Below are 22,109 nucleotides of genomic sequence, written 5' to 3'. Positions count from 1 at the left end.
TCTGTCTTTACATTCTGAGTTCAAATTCCACCAAGGTCAACTTTACCTTTCATCCTTTTGGGGGTCAATAGATTAAGTACCAGCTGCGTACTGGGGTAGATCTAATCGACTGGCCCCCTCCTCAAAAATCTCGGGCCTTGTGCCTAGAGAAGAAAAGATTATTATTATTATTATTATCGCTGGCAGAATTGTTAGTTTACTGGACAAAATGCTTAGCAACATTTTGTCTGCCTTTATGTTCTGAGTTCAAATTCTGCCAATGTCAACTTTGCCTTTCATCCTTTCAGGGTTGATAAATTAAGTACCAGTGAAACACTGGGGTCGATATAATCGACTAGCCCCCCCCCCCCCAAATTTGAGGCCTTGTACCTCCAATAGAAAGGATTATTATTAAAAAAGCAGTGAGCTGGCAGAATCGCTTATCATGCTGGACAAAATGCTTAGTATTTTGCCTGTCGCAACAAGCTGGTGCAATCGTTACCATTCCATACAAAATGCTTCCAGTTTTCTATCCTGAGTTCAAATTCCGCCAAGGTCATCTTTGCCTTTCATCATTTCAGAGTCGAAAAACTAATTGCCTGTTAAGTACTGGGATCGATGTAATTGACTAATTAACTCCCTCCAAGAATTATTATGTATTCTGATCATGGCAAACAAGGCTAGGTGGTTAAGAAGTTGGTTTTGGCACTTTTTAACAACCAGTTGTTCAATGCTTTGCAGCTAGGTATGCATAGGGTGTTTGTTATTCAATAGATGTAGGAAGATGCTACCTTCTTTAGACAGAGACATCATCATCGTTAATGTCCGCTTTCCATGCTAGCATGGGTTGGATGATGGATTGGTGAGCCAGATGGCTGCACCAGGCTCCAATCTGATCTGGCAGGGTTTCTACAGCTGGATGCCCTTCCTAGACAAGAGCTGGCAATGAAAAGAGGTACCAATTGCAGAAGTAGCTGTCTCTATAAAGTGTTGTTAATCTATCTCATATTGGAACAGAATTGAACACTTCAAATTGAGGAGAGAGAGAGACACACACACACACACACACACATATACACAGAGGAAGTCTGTAAGTAGTCATTTTGACCTGTCAGGAATAGCAACCAAATTACAAATCAATAATGCATTATCTTAAAAGAGGTTGGAAACCATTAGATTATGTCAATGAAATTAGCTTAAAAAAAATATAAGTGGGGGATGGCCATGGCTAGATTGCCTTTAATCATGGATCTGCTTGATTAAAGTTGACTTGAGCTTAACAACAACAGCTTAGCATTTCTTGTCTGTTGATGTTAGGGAGATGCTGTTTGAATAAGAATTTTATTACTACCTAATTAAACTCTATTAATAATGATGAAACATCTAATGATGTTTGACTAAACCTGAATGTTTACAATTTAAATCCCCAAACCTGGATTCTCCAACAAAATAGAAGTGTCACTGTGTATTGTCTTTTATTGAATGGCTTTTGTTTTATTGTAATTTAATTCAACTAATTATTGTTTAACCCCCAGGCCTGCTCTAATTAATTTAGACCTATGATCAAAGATATTCTCACTGTAACCATCCTTTTTTTTTTTTCATTGGTACAGTGTACCCAGGCGCGCTGGCAGAAACGTTAGCACGCTGGGCGAAATGCGTAACCGTATTTCATTTGCTGCTACGTTCTGAGTTCAAATTCCGCCGAGGTCGACTTTGCCTTTCATCCTTTCGGGGTCGATTAAATAAGTACCAGTTACACACTGGGGTCGATATAATCGACTTAATCTGTTTGTCTGTCCTTGTTCATCCCCTCTGTGTTTAGCCCCTTGTTGGAAGTAAAGAAATAGGTACAGTGTACCCAGGACACACATACTATCCAATGTGTTCTCTTTTTCTGAGTTTGTAGGATGTGATTTGAAGGAAATTTTGGTTACTATTTTTAGCAGATCAAATAATCATTTAGAGGCTTTCGTTATTGGCTTGAGGCTATTTAGTTAGATTTCAAGGTAGGCCCGAGGTTACAAGAATGAAACTGAATTAGATTAGAATTTAGAAAATTTGGTGTCTGCACTCCTTATCCAATCAATGATGGCTATTGTAAAACTGACAAAAATTGGTAATAACTTCTACTGAAACACTTTGACTATGGAATCTATTACAATGCGATCATGGCAATTAAATTAGGTTTTGTCATCATTGATACAGCCCCCTCCCTTTTGTTGTCACTTACCTCGCTCCGACAATTGATGGTCTCATTTTTTTTTTCTCGAATCTTAAAATACAGTCACCATTATATTTAACAGCACAATAAGCTTTCCCTTACATTTTGCTGTTCAGTTTAATTATCCAGGAATTTCAGTGTATATTTTATAAAGGGTCGTCAGAATAAACTATAGATGTATGTGTGACAGCATCTATTGTTAATTTGTGTGCAGTCACCTGACTGTATATACACAGCTAGGTCAGCTTTTGTTTCTTGATAACAGAATGAATGAAATCACATCCACCGTAATCATCTGCCCTCTTAATTAAGGCTAACACATTACTTGCATGCAATGTACAGGGGTGGGCAAAAGTAGGTATACAATTTTTTAGTATGAGTGGAATGTTTTTTTCTTTTCTCTATTTTTTTAAAAACCCGAGCAATTCATAAGTTGATTAAAGGGTCTGCAGGGGATGCTTAGTTCATTGGAAAGCCCTCTTTTTTTGATTTCTAGGCGAGCTGTATACACACCTTTGCCTACCCTTGTGTACATACACACAGGTTGTATATAATGTATATAGATGGTACATGCAGTCTACATACAGCATAGATAGAAGGGAGATGTGAGATAGGAAGAAAGGTAATGTAGGGGGGGACGGGGGTATGTGAGGTGTAGGGGAGGGAGAAGGGGATATGTGAGGTGTAGGGGGAGGGGAGGCTTGCTAGGTAACATAAAAGATGTCTACAGCTAAGAATGGGATTGAATACTGGACATAGCAGATAAACAGTACTTATGAGGTGCATAAATATACAGACTCTAATATGTTATAGTTGTGTAACGTCTATTTTAGTATTTAGTTGGTGGATAGTCGCATGACCATGTATGGAGGTGGGTCAGCTTTTGTTCCTCATCAGTGAAATAACTGAATTTTGAGCTGGCAGCAACCACCACCACCACCACCACCACCGCTGCCTCCGCTGTCGTCATTTGTCCACCTAATTATAATGTCGGTGGCCTCTGTTGTGAATGTCTTTCTTTAATTATTTTCAGATGTTAGCAATTGTGTGAACATCACGCCACATTCTTCTGAAATACGATCATAAGAAATTTATGGCAATAAATTAGCAGAATCATGAGATTCTGGTGCTGGTGCCACATTAAAAGCATTGATGTTGGTGCCACATTAAAAACTTTCGTGTTGGTGCCACATTAAAAGCACTGGTGCTGCTGTCATTAAAAGCACTGGTGTCACATTAAAAGCGCTGGTGCCACCTTAAAAGTACTGGCGCCAAGTGTTCAGAAGGGCATCCGACTGTAGAGACCAAGCTAAAACAGCTTAGGGGTCTGGTGTATCCCCTGGCCTTGCCAACTCCTGTCAAACTGTCCAACGGTGGAGGCACATGGCCTAGTGGTTAGAGCAGCGGACATGCGGTTGAGGGATTGCGGGTTCGAATCTCAGACCGGGAGATATGTGTGTTTATGAGCGAAACACCTAAGCTTCATGCAGCTCCGGCAGAAGGTAATGGTGAACTTCTGCTGATTCTTTCACCACAACTTTCTCTCACTCTTTCCCCCTGCATCTTGCAGCTCACCTGCGACGGACCGGCGTCCTGTCCAGGTGGGGAACCTATACGCCAAGGAAACCGAGAAACCAGCCCTTATGAGCTAGGCATGGTGCGAGAAGGAACAAGCAAAAACTGTCCAACCTATGCTAGCATCTTTCTCTTCCTCATGTGATCATTTTTCTTTTCTTTCAGGACTGTCTTAAGGACAGCACATATCCAATATCTCTCTCTTCTATCTTTTCTCTTATTAAAGAAAATATTTCTCCAGTGTTCACTATTTTAACCTCATTCTGGTCTAACAACTTTCCATGTTTGTTTTCATTCGGTTTCCTTGTATATCGCCACTGTCCTGTTTTTGTTCCCAACTTTGACCCTCCATAAATCCCCAATTTTATTTTGGTATTTATGGGAGCAGCTGTCTTCAAAGACTCATATTGTCGTTCAATGCTCGAAATGAGTAGTAAATAGACAGCCAACAACTGATGAAGGGTCATTCTTTGTGTTACTTGCCCTGTTTTCCATTTGTTTCTCTCAATGTTTGCATATTGAACTCACTTGTTTTCATATTTCATGTTGTTTACTGTTGGTGACATCCTATCCCCCCCCCCCTACACACACACATACATATCTCACAATACTTCTGTGTGTGTGTTTCTGCCTGTCAGAATATTTGATTATAAAAAGAGATGATTTTTTAAAAAACATGGGATTGCTAGGCAGGGTGGGGGCCCATTTGAGTGAAATAGGAATCAAAGGGATCTAAAATATAGTTATGAAACACTGATCTGTGGATATATGGTTATGGGGTCATTAGGACTCCTTTCAACAATTTCTTGGGTTCTTTCAGGTGTAAATCCTTTCATAAGCGTTGGGTGGATATATATATATCACAATCCTTCTGTATGTGTCTATCTGATTTTCTGTGTGTGTGTTTCTGCCTGTCAGTCTCTTGTGTGTGTGTCTTTCTGACACTGTGTCAATACGTGCATGTCCTGTCTTGTCTTTGTGTGTTTGCAATCTGTGTGCACTTCTGTGTGTCTGTATGATTTTGCGTGTGTATCTAACTTTCTATATCTCTCTCTAAATTGAATGTGATTGTGAGATAAGAAATTACCATACAGTCGAGGAGGTGTATACTTCTGCTAACCTCAATATCCAATGTCAGCAACACAAGTGAAATTAGAGTGTTTAGTTCTTGGTTCTTGGCTAATGCTAGCTGGGTTGCTGAGTACAAAGACAAAACACAAGCTATGTACTATGAAGTGGAGTTAATAAGTTCTAGTGGTGGCCATGGAAAAGTCAAAAGATGGCCTTGTGCTGGTTTAATAAACTTCTTCTCTTACATTTGAGAAGCAGAACCCCCCCCCCATTGCTATAAATTGCTTCATATATATTGGAAGTACAAATCTACATTCTGCTCATTGAGTATCTCTCTCTCTCTCTCTCTCTCTCTCTCTCTCTCCACACACACACACACACACACACACACACACACACACACACACACACACACTGTAGTCTGTGGCCTCATTTTGGCTTATTTATTCTTTTACTTGTTTCAGTCATTTGACTGTGGCCATGCTGGAGCACCGCCTTTAGTCGAACAAATCAACCCCAGGACTTTCTCATCATAGTACATATTTTATTCGTTCCTTTTGCTGAACTGCTAAGTTGCAGGGACATAAACACATCAACATTGGTTGTTAAGCGATGGCGGTGGGGACAAACACACACACACACACACACACACACACACACACACACAGAGGGCTTCTTTCAGTTTCCATCTACCAAATCCATTCACAAGGCTTTGGTTGAACCAAGTCTATAGAAGAAAACACTTGCCCAAGGTTCCATGCAGTGGGACTGAACCCAGTACCATGTAGTTGGGAAGCCAGCTTCTTACCGCACAGCCATGCCTGCGCCTATTATCCAGAATAAACCCAGTTGCTTAAATTCACTCACTATATTTTGAATAAATTACTTTGGAAAAATATTAACAACCTTCAGTTGATCAGGAATTGTTAATTTACTCCAAATTTTTCTGCTAATGTTCTCTCTGTTCTGCATCAGTGCACAGCCACATGGTTCCCCTATTTTCCTGCATGCAAGTTAGCCTAATGCATAGTGCATGCAAAAACACAGTCAGTACACTCTACAAAGGGGTTGGTGACTGAAAGAGCATTCAGCTGTAGAAACCAAGCCAAATGACAGACATGTGTGAGCACCAGTCTATAGGAGCAGTGACAATGCATTCAACCCATGCCAGCATAGTAAGTGGATGTATGATGATTGTGTGTGTCTGTGTGTGTGCATATGCCATCTTCAGTTTACATTTATTTTTCTATATTGGCAAAGGTTGAAAGGGTAATTTGCATAATTAAAAATAAGATGAATTAAGAGAATTAGGTGAAAGGAGTCAGTGACACGAATTTATATAAAGAGCTCATTGCCATACGCAGTTCTTTATTGAAATTTCTGTTTGATTTGGAAAATATTAATTATTGGTTACAGAAGAGCAATGAACTCATTGTTAGGATTTGAACAACATATGTCTTGCTTACTTCGTTCACAATTTACCTAAGTACAACACAATCTCTTCTCTCCCAAATTAGGGATAAATGTCACTCTGTTCCAATTAACTCTTTTACTGTAAAATTTCATTATTCTTAACTGGGGAAAGCAGTTTTATAAACCAATGTGTTTTTTGTTTTTATTGTTGTTGTTGAGGAATGCCTTGTTTGAAATTACTTTTTCTTGAGATGCATCAAGTATATTGAAGCAATGTCACCCAATTCTGTTTTTTCTGTAGCTATTTAACTTCATTACTGGTATAACTATGGAATTTAATTTTGCTGTGAAATGGTTAATCATTTTACCTTCACAGCAGACTTACCAGTCCCATTGGAATTCTTTCAATTAATCTGTGTGGAATTAAGATCTTTACCTTGATGTCTGACATGGCAAGATTCTTCCATCTTGATTTTATGTGTAGATTAATTAACCCAAATATTATAAACAAATTATTCAATATAAACAAAATTACACAGCATACAAACACCATTTTGATATACATATTCACACATTCACATGTAGATATAAAGCAAATATTATAAGCTGTAGCTTTTTTTTTTTGATAACTATAAAATTCTAGCCTCTCTGTGAAAAGTGGAGAAAATGGTTACACCAACAACAGTCACAGTTGCTTTGGTGAATCTATTGACAAGTGCAATAGTGTTCTTGAAGGAATGGCTGTGTGGTAAGTATCTTGCTTACGAACCACATGGTTCCGGGTTCAGTCCCCCTGTGTGGCACCTTGGGCAAGTGTCTTCTACTATAGCCTCGGGCTGAACAAAGCCTTGTGAGTGGATTTGGTAAACGGAAACTGAAAGAAGCCTGTTATATATATATATATGTATGTATGTATGTATGTGTGTATATATATTTGTGTGTCTGTGTTTGTCCCCCCAACATCACTTGACAACTGATGGTGGTGTGTTTACGTCCCCATAACTTAGCGGTTCGGCAAAAGAAACCGATAGAATAAGTACTAGGTTTACAAAGAATAAGTCCTGGGGTCGATTTGCTCGACTAAAGGTGGTGCTCCAGCATGGCCATGGTCAAATGACTGAAACAAGTAAAAGAGTAGTAGAAAAGCTCAGTCACAAAGGTTTGTAGTTCCAAATATTGAGAAAAATTTCTTTGCTAGATTTAATTCGGTTGTGTTCAATTGTATTTCTATAAATTCCATCCGATATTAACAAATTATATCTTCTAAAAGAGTTCACTTTGATTTGAAATGGCAGAGATGATTCTCAAATTAATCTCTTATGATTTAATTAACTTTAAAAACTATATGTGAGTTGAAAAAGCTAAATACCTTTGTAAAAGATTGAAGTCCCTTAAAGTGAGTGACCACTCATGACTTGAAGTTTAGTCTTGAGTGTTGACACTGGTGTAAATATGTCCATTACTATTATTATTATTATTATTATTATTTGGTCTTTTGCTTGGAGCTCACTTCAAGTTTAACATGTGAAGATAACCAGTGAGGTCCGTCTGCCATTGTTCAAACCATTCTTTGTCATTCAGTTTAACCCATTAGGTCCCACTGTCCTATAAATAGGACACTAAATGAGAACATAAGCTATATCACATTGTCTCAGTGCCCTATTTATAGGACACTGAGTATTTCCATTTCTACTTAGCCTCACCTGGCACCTGTGCCAGTGGCACGTAAAAAGCACCCACTACGGAGTGGTTGGCGTTAGGAAGGGCATCCAGCTGTAGAAACACTGGCAGATCAGACTGGAGCCTAGTGCAGCCTTCTGGCTTCCCAGATCCCGGTTGAACCATCCAACCCATGCTAGCATGGAGAACGGACGTTAAACGATGATGATGATGATGAAGTTAAGGAGTTTTAATAATTATTTTTTTCATTTTAACCTATTTCCAATCATTTGTGAAAATTTAAAAGTAATATTCAGAAATTTAAGTATTTGGGACTTAATTGGTTAATAGAAATGTCATAATTTTCACTTGTATGTTTCCCTGACCCGATATAAATGCATGTATTGGCTGAGTAAAGTGGAAGAACTGATCTTAACTGACCCCTTTTTTGTTATTAACTTTCCATATTGCATGTTGCATTCATTAAACAGTCTACAGAATTTTTGATTATTCTCTGTGTTTGTGTGCACAGATGCAGTTGACATTGTCAGCAACATCTTTCACCACAACCTCAGGATATATCAAATTGAAGAACTGTCATGTTTTCCTGATTAGTGTCACGGAGAATGTACAGTGAACAGGGATCCCATTTTGATAGCTTCCATCATGCATTTTAAATTGTCTTCTCTGGTTTCCTCCATCAAAAAACTACTAAGGAAGTAAATCTTCATGTTATTGAAAATATGTGTAAAAATGCAGAACTGTGTTGAATATCTGTATGTTTATTGACTACCAGAGTAATTCTATCTCTGTCTCTTCTTTATAATCCATTCACATATCATAATGTATGATGAGAAGTGATCAGTTACAGTTGGTTGAGACAAGAACTGCTTTTATTCAGCAGATTTAATTTCATGTGGTCTGTTTTATTTCCTCAACATGAATTTCAGAACATGTCATATTGAGCTCCTCCACATCGGAGTACAAATAGTTCACCTTGGCAACCATCCACAAAACCTTGCATAATGTTCCCTTTAGTAATTAATCCACCTTAAAAGCTATTACCTGCTTCTAATTTCTCCCGTGGCCTTTAAGACTGACTGTTTTAGCTGATTGGGCAGCTGTGTGAAACGGATACTGAGAACCCTTCACTAAGGTCATTTCACTGCACAATGTTGATGTAAGATTCACAGAATCACACACACACACACACACACACACACACACACACACACATTTTTATCATCTTTGGTTACTGAGAATTCTTCTTCATCTTAAGCAGGATTGAAATGTTGACTCTCTTCTATCAGCTTACATGTTCTCATAGCAAACATAGTTGCTGAAATGTAAATAAGTATGGTTAAGTAACAACACTTGCAATAAATGTATACCCACACTAAAAAAAAAGTCAAATATTAATTGCATGAGAGTAGTACAGGCTATTTAGAAACTGATGCCCCATAAGGATAAGGCTATAGTTTGTAGATGCAAGTGAATTTGATATCAAACTATTAATGAGTTAGTAACACTGTAATGGAGGCCACCTGCATGTAGTGGTTGAAGGATCTGTGCAATGTGCGCTTGTCATTTAAATCAGTGGTTTTCGAATGGGGTCCTAATGGCCCTTGGGGGTCCATATAAGATTTCTCTGTTAAAAAATTATGTGTAATAAACTGGTTATAAACTATGACATATCCCATGGGTATATGGCATAGTGGTCAAGAGCACAGGATACTAACCCCAAGTATTCTAGGTTCGATTCCAGGCAGTGACCTGAATAATAATAATAATAATAATAGTAACAATAATATCGAAAAATGCCTTAGGAATGAAAATCCAGGTTCTCATTCCCCAAGACACCTGATGAAGGCTGGAGGGTGTATCAGCCAAAACATTGTGTTAACAAACAAGATGAGGACTAATATGTCAAATGTAAATAATATAAATAATGTAAATAATTCCTCATCTCTTAAATATAAAACTGAAACTGCTAAAATGCATAAAATATTTTGATTTTTTTTTTTATACAATTCCAAATGATATTTAATTCTAAATATACAATAGGATTTTTAAAACCTTGAATGACTTGGAGGATCCAGTAGAGTAAAATAGCAATCAAAAAGGGTCCATTGGTAAAAAAAAAAACCCCACTAAGTTACAGGAATGTAAACACACCAACATCGGTTGTTAGGCGATGGTGGGAGGACAAACAGTAACACACACACAAATATATATATATTTGTATATAAATAAAAAGGGGCAGGCAACAGGTTGCTTAGCCACATACCGAAAAATTAGAAATAGCAGTTAAAGACTGTTTATTTCCATTTTCTACACATAAGACTCCACATACAACATATCCATGTAATTCACATATGTAAAACAGAAGGAAAAAATAACGAAAGCAAAGTCTAGGGTTATATATATATATATGACAGGCTTCCTTCAGTTTCTGTCTACCAAATCTACTCACAAGGCTTTGGTCGGCCTGAGGTTATGGTAGAATACACTTTCCCAAGGTGCTACGCAGTGGGTCTGAACCTGGAACCATGTAATTGGGAAGCAAGTTTCTTACCACACAGCCACGCCGGCACCTATATTTAGTAAAAGCAAGATATTTAGTAAAAGCAACTTGTGAGACCAATTATGAGCTAATATTTAACCATATGGCGCAATTTTAGTTAAATCAATATGATGAAAATTTATGATCTGGCTGTGTGTAATATACTTTGAGGTGACTATCTGGCTGTATGTTGTATTATAATAGGTCACCTGCAGCTGGAAAACTCCAGGGGTATACTGGGTCTACTATAAAAGTTTTCATCTTCCTGTAGGCGGAAAAAGTGGGATCTGTGTGTGTGGATCTGTGTGCGTGCATGTGCACTTTTGTTTGTTGTGCTTTGCTGCAAATATGTGTGCAGTACACAAACCTTATTATTAAAGTTTTCTAAGCAAAACTGTGTTTGGAGACTACAGTTTGCATTTGATTCTTGTTTGATACAAGTTTGCTTTCTTGGCAATCCTAACACTTGTAAGAAAGGCATGAACACCACAACTTCATGATTTATTTTCTAATTACAACCTTCATGCCTTTTCAAAAGGCAGCCAGTATAATTGTTATTGTAACTGTCCCGTGGCAGCAAGTATATAATCCATTTAGCAAATCCACTTAGACACAAATTTATAAGGAAGAGGTATTGTTAATTAAATTGAACCAGGAGGGATTCAAGGGGAAGTTAACCCCTGGGCTGTATATGCAGCCAGAACATAAATGGACGTAACTTAAATATTGGCCAGGCATTTATTAAGCCCAACAATCCACTTTCTTTCTTGTCACTACCCACCAGTCTTAATCCAATTACCAATACTATCCATAAGATGATTAAGCTCTTCTTATATCCAGACAACATTTTGTCTACTGATTAAGGAATCACCATCAGCCTAATGGTTGCTGCAATTTGTCTAATTGATTTGAACATAAATGTCATCACTTTCTCCCCCCTCCCCCCTCTCTCTCCTTAGTCATTCATTCATCTGGTCATTTATTTATCTATTTACTTAAAGTTCTGGCTAATAAACTGTTTATTGATGTTTAACATAATCTTCTTAAAAGTTCACCTTCAATTAATTCTGAGTCAGTCTCCAGACATTTTAGCAAAGCGTTTCTATGATTGATAAGCTGGTTAGTTTCACCATTAATTAATATTCCTTGTGTGTTTCCATATTTGAAATTTCTTCCTGAAGAGATCTGACACATATTCCGTTAAGCTTTTGAGTAAAGCACACAGCTACAATTTCTACATGGGTCTTGGGCAAGTGTCTTCTACTGTAACTTCCAGCCAACCAAAGCCTTGTGAGCGGATTTGGTAGACAGATACTGTGTGTGTGTGTGTGTGTGTGAGATCCTCTTTATTTAACATCTGCCTTCTATGCTGTTGTTGTTGTTGTTAAGCAACAAGACAGGTAAGGGTGATTAGGTGATGGTCTAGGGCTTAGGGGCGGGAGACCCCAGACCTTGGGAGAAAAAACCTTTGGTCGTCTTGTTGTAGTCGAGGGCTCTTTGTTGATGCCCGACACCACTGGGAGGTGGCCCTCGAAGTCACTGGAAATGGAGATCTCCAGGTCCAAATTCTTGAAGGGCTGCCTTCTATGCTGGCATGGGTTGGATGCTTTGATAGAGTCTGATGAGCTTAGAGGTCTGCATTGAGTTACAATGTCTGCTTTGGCATAGTTTCTATGGCTGGCAACCATTCCTAATACTACTTTACTGATTGTACTGGGTGCTTTTCTTGTGGCACTAGCACCAGTGACATCACCAAGTAACACACAAGACAAGATCCCCTTGACAAAGACCTTTACATCAACTAACAATAGATTGCTCTCTTCACTTCATTTTTGTTCCTTACAAATTATCAAACCTCTTCTGCCATATTTTCACGGGCAGGTGAACCCTATAAATATTTCTTTTCAGGTGTAGTATCCCATTAGTCATCAACTTCTGCACCTTTCTTACACCTTTGCAGGTTTTCTGTTCTTCCTTATTTTATTTGAGAATCCTTGATTCGTATCTCATTACTGATATCACTCGTGTATTTGTTGCTAATATCATGCTTCTTCTTCCATTTAATTTTGTCTTTCACGCCAGTTTTAGTTTTCTCTGATATATATTTTTTCAAATAGTTCTTTCCTTTCAATCTCTTTGATCTTGTCAGCTTCTAGTATTCCTAAATACTTGTATCCATTTTCCTCAGCATCCTTCGTTACTTCTCCAAACGGTAACACTAAGCCATCAACTGACATCATTTTTTTCTTTTCTTATGATGATGATGATGATGATTTTGAAGTTGGTACTTGGGTGTTAAATATCTTGGAAGAAGACTCTGTCGGACCTTTGTTGTCTGCTCTTACAGAATTAGCTGGTGCAAGTGAAATGAGAGAGCCGAGAAGCAAAATAATGATAATAATAATTAATAATAATAATAATTGATAATGAATAATAATAAATAATAATAATAATCCTTTTCACTGGTACAAGGCCTCAAATTTAGGGCAAGGGATTAAGTCGATTACATAACTGGTACTTATTTAATCACCCTGAAAGGATGAAAGGCAAAGTCAACCTCGGCAGAATTTGAACTTAGAACATGAAGACGGATGAAATACTGCAAATTATTTTGCCAGGCGAGCTAATGATTCTGCCATCTTTCTGCCTTAATAATAATAATAATAAGAAGAAGAAGACGACGAAGCACTAATGCAGTACCAGGCTGTAACTCTCATGGCTTCTGATCTTAACTGATTGGATGTATTTTCATGTACATGTTTTGTCTTGGTGTAAAAGAAGGGTTACAAATTTGCTTGACTAAAACTATTGGAGCATGTCACTTAGGGGTTGACAATATGTGCATCTCTGGCCATGAGCAGGAGTAGTGGGGGAGCATCATCCTTAAACAAAACCTCATTCAGGGACCTTTTGAGCAGGATGGGCTACTTGGCCTGAAGAAAATTCCAACTGGTTGTGATGCATGTGTCTGATGTACCCTTATCAGACGGGTAGTCATGATGGGTATATTGGGCTTCGTATACTTGTACCTGAGTGTAACTTTGATGGCATGTGTTGCTTTCTCACTCATTATTATTACCTCCACCTTAGTGAAGGTGGAGGTATTGTTTCCAGTCGTGTGTTTGTTTGTCCCTGGACAAGATGTCTTAAGGACCACTGGATGGATTCCGATGAAACTTTCATGGATGTTTGGCACAAACTGATTAGGTTTTGGGATTGATCTGGTACTGGATAAGGATTCTGAATTATTTTTCAGGTTTTTTTACTTAATTTTTGAGAGCAGTCGGGTTCATTTTTAATATTCTCATTTGTGAGAGCAGTCGAGATTATTTCAGATGTTCTCATTTTAAAAATTCTCTCTGGCTAATTGTTGAGATGACATTGGTGCTACCTTGGCGGAGGTTTGCACTCTCTGTGTGCTCTTGTTATTATTAAGGCAGTGAGCTGGCAGAATCACTTGCACACTGGATGAAATGCTTAGCAGTATTTCCCCCGTCACTACGTTCTGAATTCAAATTCTGCCAAAGTCAATTAAATAAGAACCAGTTACGCACTGGGGTCGATGTAATCGACTTAATCCCTTCCCCCAAATATGGGGCCTTGTGCTTCCAGTAGAAAGGATTATTAATATTAATTATTATTATCATTATTATTATTATTAATTATTATTATTTTTTTTAATTATTTTTTATTATTATTATTATTATTATTATTATTATTATTATTATTATTATTATTATTATTAATTATTATTAATTGTAGTAGTATTTAGTATTTTTAACCTTATTATTAATAATAATAGTATTGTTATTTTTTAAAAATTTGCTGGGTGACAGATATTGTATTGCATTGTGTACCTTGACAAGGTTTATTCCGATTGCTTGCTTCAGGTTCACTTAACTACATATTGGTCTTACTTCCATTCCACTGTCAAGTGGTTGGAAGATGGCTTTGAATTTAAAAAAAAAAAGCATTTGCTTAAATGATCCTTATTAAACATATAAACATTCTAGAACCTGTCCTACCTCTTCTGGCATGGTTTGGTGAATACAAAAATTAGGAACCAGTCAATTCACACAGATTGACACATTCATGCAGATATCCACAGATTCATTTTTACATTAACATATGCATATACTCATGCTCACTTTTGCATACACATACGTGCACTGAATCACATGTTCACAGATTCAGTTACATATACATGTGCAAGCATTCACATGCACATTCACATACACATGTATACACACACATTCATGTATACGCACATATTCATGTACATGCTCACATTCATGTATACGCACACATTTATGTACTTGTACACACATTCACATACATGAACACATTCACAGAAACACATGTATTCATGTACATGCATGCATTCATGTACATGCTCACATTCACATACACACACATTCATGCATACACACACATTCACGTGCATGCACACATTCACTTACACATTCATGCACATGCATGTACTCACATACACATTCACATACATGCACACACATACATGCACACATTCACATACACATGTGCACACACCCATGCACATATTGATATGCATGCAGGCATTCACGTGTCCTCATTCAAATATACATTAACACTCGTGTAAATGCATGCACATTTGCTCACATTGAGCAGATACATTCATGCATATTCATAACCACATGCACCAGGACGTGCACACATGCATAACATTCTCACACGGCCACACTCGTACATTTGAAACTGTTTAAGCATCCAACCCGGAATTTCATCACGAGAACAGTGGTGGGTAGCAGCAGTGATGTTCATCTAGCTTTACACCCAATTTGGTGATTATAAGAGGAACAGCTGCAACTGAGAATTGAAATCAGTTAGCAGATCCTGTTTGCCAATGTTGTATCAATACATCAAAGGTATTTTACCACCACAACCACAACCACCTCTTCCTTCTTCATAATGTGTGTATGTTGTGAATGTCTGTATGCATGTGTCTGTACATACACACACACACGAAAGCGGAAACGTATGTATATGTACGTATGTATATATATATATATAATAATAATAATAATAACATTAGGAAGTATATTAGGTTTTTTTACTTATTATGTATTGATTATTCATTTTTATTCTTTTTGAGATCTAGTTATATGTTTTATAAAAATATATTTTATTTTTCTTTATGATTTGGTTTATATCTATCATTGTTTGAATTGCATAATTGTGGTTTTATCTCTATATTATATATATAACATCAACACATACAGAAGTCACGCATTAACAGACCATTGAGGGAGCCCCTACATGGGTCAACATGACCTATGGCTAAAGTGCAGCAATGTGTACACACATTGTAATGTGCTCTCTGTTACTCATACACATCCTGTAGAAATGCTCTCTCTCTCTCTCTCTCTCTCTCTCTCTCATACACACACGCATAAATATATATACACACAAGCTTACACATTTGTGCTTGTGTCTCACATGCAAGATATATTTGGTGTATTTGATTCAGTGCCCTAAGCAAGGTCAGATAACCAAATTGGAATAAAAGGTTACTGAAAGGAAGGTGGGTTGGGATGAGATCTGAAAATGGAACACATCACGGTTGAGTTTCCTGCTTTAAGCAGCCTTTGATGCACTGCTGTCCCCGTGCAATTTGCTGAGATAGAAAATAACGAATGACAACAAATGTAGTTGCAGAAAAGTTGGCATGCTAAAACATATACCATGTAACTGCACAATGGTATTAAAAAGGTATAAGGCTGCGAGCTGGCAGAATCGTAAGCACGCCGGGCGAAATGCTTAGCGGTATTTTGTCTGCTGCTACATTCTGAGTTCAAATTCCACCGAGGTCGACTTTGCCTTTCATCCTTTTGGGGTCGATTAAATAAGTACCAGTTATGCACTGGGGTAGATATAATCAACTTAATCTGTTTGTCTGTCCTTGTTTGTCTCCTCTGTATTTAGCCCCTTGTGGGTTGTAAAGAAATAGGTATTTCATCTGCCATTACGTTCTGAGATCAAATTCCGCCGAGGTCGACTTTGCCTTTCATCCTTTCAGGGTCAATAAATTAAGTACCAGTTACGCACTGGGGTCGATGTAATCGATTTAATCCGTTTGTCTGTCCTTGTTTGTCCCCTCTGTGTTTAACCCCTTGTGGGTAGTAAAGAAATAGGCATTGAGAAGGCATACATGGAGGCAGAATGAGGTCTTCTGCAGTTTCTGTAGTCAGGTGGAAGCAATTAGTGGTAGCAAGAAACCACAGAAGGATAGCAGTAAATGGTTTGTCGTGTTTGTCCGTCAAGGTCAAAATGGTTATCTAAATGAGAAGAAGCTGTGAATGATGAACAATGGGAAGAAGCAGCAGCTGTTGTAGAGTATGATTCCCTCTTTCCAATACTAACAAGGAAGAAGTTGGATCGGACATTATGGTGTGAGGAGCATATAATACACTTTACTGTTCTCCATGAAGACAATTTAGATGCAGCCTGTCTAAATATTACGAGGCACTACTGCAAGATTTAGATGCTGGTTGGAGTAGAGTACACTTTCCTGTAGAAGTTAGATGGAGGGGTTTCATTGAGACAAGACTGAGACAGTGGCTACTATCAATTGGTGTCCAGCATTGACAAGCAAATGCCATCTTCAAGGAAATCCAGGTGATAGCTGGGAGGGCGAAACCATTGGATATAGCTATAAAAGAATGACAGAACCTGGTTGGAGAGGTGATGATCACGAAATGGACTTGAGGTTGGATACCAGTTAGTTGAAACAGGTGGGGGTCTCACATCAGTGAGTGGGGGCTTGTTTGCTGTAAAGCTGTTGAGAAAAAGGTCCTGAAATGGTGCACATTCTCTCCTGATGACCCCTGTAACTTTCTGGCATCTGGTATGAAGAGTTTCCGACTGACTGCACCTGAACTTGTCAGCTGTTTCTAGGTCTCTCATGGTGTCTCTCTGGCTGTTGCTTTTCTTTACTTTTTTTTTTGTTGTATTTTCTTACCTATTTTTAAAGATTCTAGGAGATTTTTCTAGGAGATTTCCTTCCTTTTTAGTTCCAATTCTACAGCCCTTCTCTTCTTCCTTCCATACCACCTCTCACACTTCGCAACTACTTTTGGCATGCCTGATGCATCCAAGACAACAGATGATCCCAATTATCAACAACAACAACAAAACTTGGAATCCCTGAACAGTTGGCACTTCTGCTTTTGTGGTTGCAGTTCTTGTCATTTATTCCAATTATTTTTCTTACTCTGCCATCACTTGATAAAAAGATCAATAACCTGAGGGGGAGAGAGTTCTCACATGGCTACGTCTATCAGTGTTAATCATGTTGGTGGGGGACAGTGAGGATGGTGGGGACAAAGGCAGTGGATGGCAGAAGTGTATTTTGTTACATTTCCTGCTTAACATTGTGAGCTTGAACACCAGGGATATTGACATGATCAGAACGAAGTGAGTTGATAAAAGAATTACAAGTTGGGTATTCTCACCACTTGAATTATGGTCTTGTGCTTGACATCTTGCCATCAAAGGCAGACACAAAGAGCAGGATGGTGACAGCTACCTTGTATTTAGTTGCAATCATTTATCCTGAGGTCCGGTCTTGGCTTTCTTTCTCACATCTCTTGATAAATTGAGGAGGAAGTCAAGTAGTTGATTTAAACGACAGTCCCCTTCTGCATAATCCCCTGCTGTTGTTATTGTTAATTAATTATCCTGGCCTGACTTTGCAGTGTGTGGATAAGTGGAGGATTAACAGAGGATTAGGTTAATATAGCGTTTGAGAATTTCAAATGGCAGAATAAAATGCGGTTAACAGTGGGCAGCATCTGATCATTTAAGGATTTTAATGTTGATAGCGTTGTGGGTATGGTTTGGAGGTGTTAGTAATGGACATATAGTCTGTTACAAGGGGGCAGGAGTGGCGCGTAGGTATTTGATAAATTTTCTCAACAGCCAGAAAGAGGTTTATATAGTGCATCTGATGAGGTGGGAATAGAAGTGTATTTTCACTGAAGCTGAATTTGTTCAATTAACTGGGGATATGATTTAATTAACATCATCACTCAACTAGGTGTTTTTTTTTTAATTGTATTTAAATTGGTATCTTATTTTACTTCTTTCTTGAGACAGTTGTTACCTTGTTCCACACACTTCATTGTTTTAAATCTTTCTGGGATTACAAAACATGTACCTGTCAGTCAAGAAGTGGGGGTTGATCCAGCCAAGCTGTGGCCAGGTGCCAGACTAAACAGAACAGGAGGAGACACATGGAGGGAGAGTCACTGAAGAGGTCACAGGAGATGTGACAAAAGATTTAAGACAAAGGACACTAAAATAAAAATAATAATAATGATAATAATAATAATAAATTTGAAGTGAAGACCAAGTATATTGTGTGTGGTTAATTGGCAAAAAAAGAAAAAAAAAAGAGATATGACCATCCTCAAATAGGTAAATAAATAAATTCCAGTTTTGAGAGAGAAGTAACATGTGGTTAATGTTTCTGTTGAATGAATTTGGTTCCTTGCCACGAGCAGGATGTGGTCGCAACTACATGTTTATGGAGATGGAAATTCTGAGAAATTTACCAAAAGTCAGAGCAGTAAGAATATTAAGGAAATTAAGATAATGCAATATGGATGATGGCAAATTTGTATTTCCTGATTTGGTTTATTTTCAAATAAACTTTTACATCTCTGTCTCGCTCTTACATTCAGCTGCAGTGTGTGTGTGTGTGTGTGTGTGTGTGTTGAATATAATTAACATGTACAGACTTCTTCAGCTGATAACTTCATCAACATCGTTTAACATCCGCTTTCCATGCTAGCATAGGTTGGATGATTTGACTGAGGACTGGTGAACCAGATGGCTGCACCAGGCTCCAATCTGATCTGGCAGAGTTTCTACAGCTGGATGCCCTTCCTAACACCAACCACTCTGAGAGTGTAGTGGGTGCTTTTATGTGCCACAGGCGCGAGGGCCAGTGAGGTGGTACTGGCAACGGCCATGCTCAAGTGGTGTTTTTATGTGCCATCTGCACAGGAGCCAGTCCAGCGGCACTGGCAACGACCTCGCTTGAATGTTTTTCACGTGCCACCTGCATGGAAGCCAGTAAGGTGGGGCGACGCTGGTAACGATCACATGTGAATGGTGCCTTTTACGTGCCACCGGCACGGAAGCCAGTCAGCTGCTCTGGCAGTGATCACGCTCAGATGGTGCTCTTAGCACTCCACTGGCATGGGTGCCAGTCATTGAATTTGCAAATTTGATTTGATTAAAATGATAATTTTGGACAGTCCTTGAAACAACCAAATAAAACATGGGCAACTCATTTGAATGGCAAAAATCAAGCTTTCGTGCTTTTATCATCTCGTAGTAGCTTTGTGAAAGTTATATATTTCATAGTTCCTGAGAATCCAGTGAGTAAACCCTTTAGCATTTAAACCGGCCATATCCAGCCTGTGTATTCTACCTGTTTTATGTTTAAACTGGCCAGATCCAGCTTCTTGCACCTACCCTACTATGCCATTCTGGAAATGAACAAATCACATTATCATAATCTCGAAGCTGAGAGACAATATATGATCAATTACAAACAATCATCATCATCATCATCATCGTTTAATGTCCGTTTTCCGCGCTAGCACGGGTTGGACGGTTTGACGGTTTGACCGGGGTCTGGGAAGCCAGAGGCCTCTCCAGGCTCCAGTCTGATCTGGCAGAGTTTCTACGGCTGGATGCCCTTCCTAACGCCAACCACTCCGCGAGTGGATTGGGTGCTTTTTACGTGCCACCTGCACAGGGGCCGGGGTGTCCGGCATCGGTCACGATCGGTTCGAGCTTTTTCTAGAGTTGAGTTGGGGGGGGGTCTAGCTGAGAAAGGTTCCACCAGTGGAAAGAGAGGGAGAGATAGTGGGTGGGGTGCAGGTAATAAAGGGAAGCACCAGTGGGGAAGGTTGGGTAAGGAGGAACGATGACAAGGAAAGGGTTGGTGTGAATAAAAATGCATTACACTTGAGTGCTCTGAATAATAAAGGGTTAATAAAGCTAATTGCAAAGTAGATTAGTTGTTGTTGAGAGTACAGTAGATATCTCTTATGTTGTGGTCTACCTTTTATGGATCCTGATGCTGTTGGAATTGAGTGGATGAGGAATATATCAGATGTTTATTTAGTTCATGGTATGGCTGTCAGACGCTATTAAGATTAAACACCATTTCACATTCCACTCTCTGAAAGTTGCACAACTTTCATCAAATCAAAATTAATGAGCATTGCCATATAAATATATTAATTGGTCATTCACATGCAGATATTTCCCCTCTCTCCTCCCTCTCTCATGCTGCCTAGGTGCCCAATTACTTTTTTAAAGGAAGGTGATTATCATCATCAAGTTTTATTTTTGTTTGTGTGCTTTTTTCCGTACTGGCATGGGTTGGATGAGATGAAGCAATGTCATCTTTTATGGTCACAGGCATCTTTTCTGTCAATCCTTGTTTTTCAAATAAGGTACTTCTTATTCCACTGACCTTTATTCTTTGAAACTAATGAGCTATAAAGCCAATTGTTTACAGGAGATAGAATTAATGTTTTTCTGTCTCTGTTTTTCTCTCTCTCCCTTTCTACCCTTTCACAATGCTCCTAGTAAAGAGTTAAATATTCATTCATTTAGTCAGATTGTGGTATAATCTCCCACTATTTCAGTAGATACTGAACAATGTGTCAACATCTAGTGAAAACCTCTGTTGTATTATTGAGATAGTCTGCAGATTTATTAGCATTGTTAAGTATAAGGCTTTCTTTCAGCCAAGAATAAACTTCAATTTCATCTGCTATTTCTGTTTGGTCAGCATTTCTGGAGAATCTTTCACTTATAATATTGGAGCATGTTCTTTCTAATACCAGATATAATTGGGGAGTTTAGTTGCATTCTACTTTTCTGTAATTCTGAAAGAAGTATGGTTGAAATATTGTTTTAATTTGTCTTCTACTACATTTGCATAGTGTGTACACATGATACTTATGTTTGGTTTTCTGGAGGTGACTTCTGCTTCGTCGATAATTGCTTCAGCATTGCATGAATGATTTAAGGGACAAATATTGTATTTCTGATTACGCAGTTAGCCTCAGTTAATTTAGTTGGTTTGCTTGTTAGATTTTACACATTGATGATACAGCTATAAAAATTTAAACATTTTTTTGCTTTTAACCCTTTCATTACTGTATTTATTTTGAGATGCTGTGTGTTTCTTTCAATCATTTTATATCTAACAAAGAATTTAGTAAAATAATTTAATTATCATTCAGCTAGTGTTAGGAACATAAATTGTGACTAAGTTTTGGTGGAAGATTTTAATTCTAAACGTATGAAAACAAGACATTTGTACTCAGAACGAGAACCAGTTTCAGCCAGGTTGGTATCGAAAGGGTTAAGAATTGTTTTCTGAGTTGGTGGTTATTGGGGAAATGCTTATTTCTTAAGGATAAGTTTTTAACAAAGTTACATTTAACATTTAAGGACAAAGGAGATGTGGACCAGGTAATACTGTGGCTCTTCTTTTTTACTGTTGGATGTCAAGGGATTAGGTATATAGGTGCTTGATTATAGTATGTTGAATCATGT

General features: G+C 38.2%; 1 protein-coding gene across 16 annotated transcripts in view; it reads left to right on the top strand.

The window, feature by feature from the left end:
* LOC115210975 (leucine-rich repeat and calponin homology domain-containing protein 4-like) overlaps positions 1–22,109 on the top strand; it is a 303,130-nt gene that overhangs the window by 71,916 nt on the left and 209,105 nt on the right. The gene's annotated exons all lie outside the window — the stretch shown is intronic.

The sequence above is a fragment of the Octopus sinensis genome, linkage group LG4 (genome assembly GCF_006345805.1).
Source record: "Octopus sinensis linkage group LG4, ASM634580v1, whole genome shotgun sequence".
Taxonomy (NCBI): Eukaryota; Metazoa; Mollusca; class Cephalopoda; order Octopoda; family Octopodidae; genus Octopus; species Octopus sinensis.
Note: the sequence above shows the minus strand (reverse complement) of the source record. Positions and strands in the feature narration are given on the sequence as shown.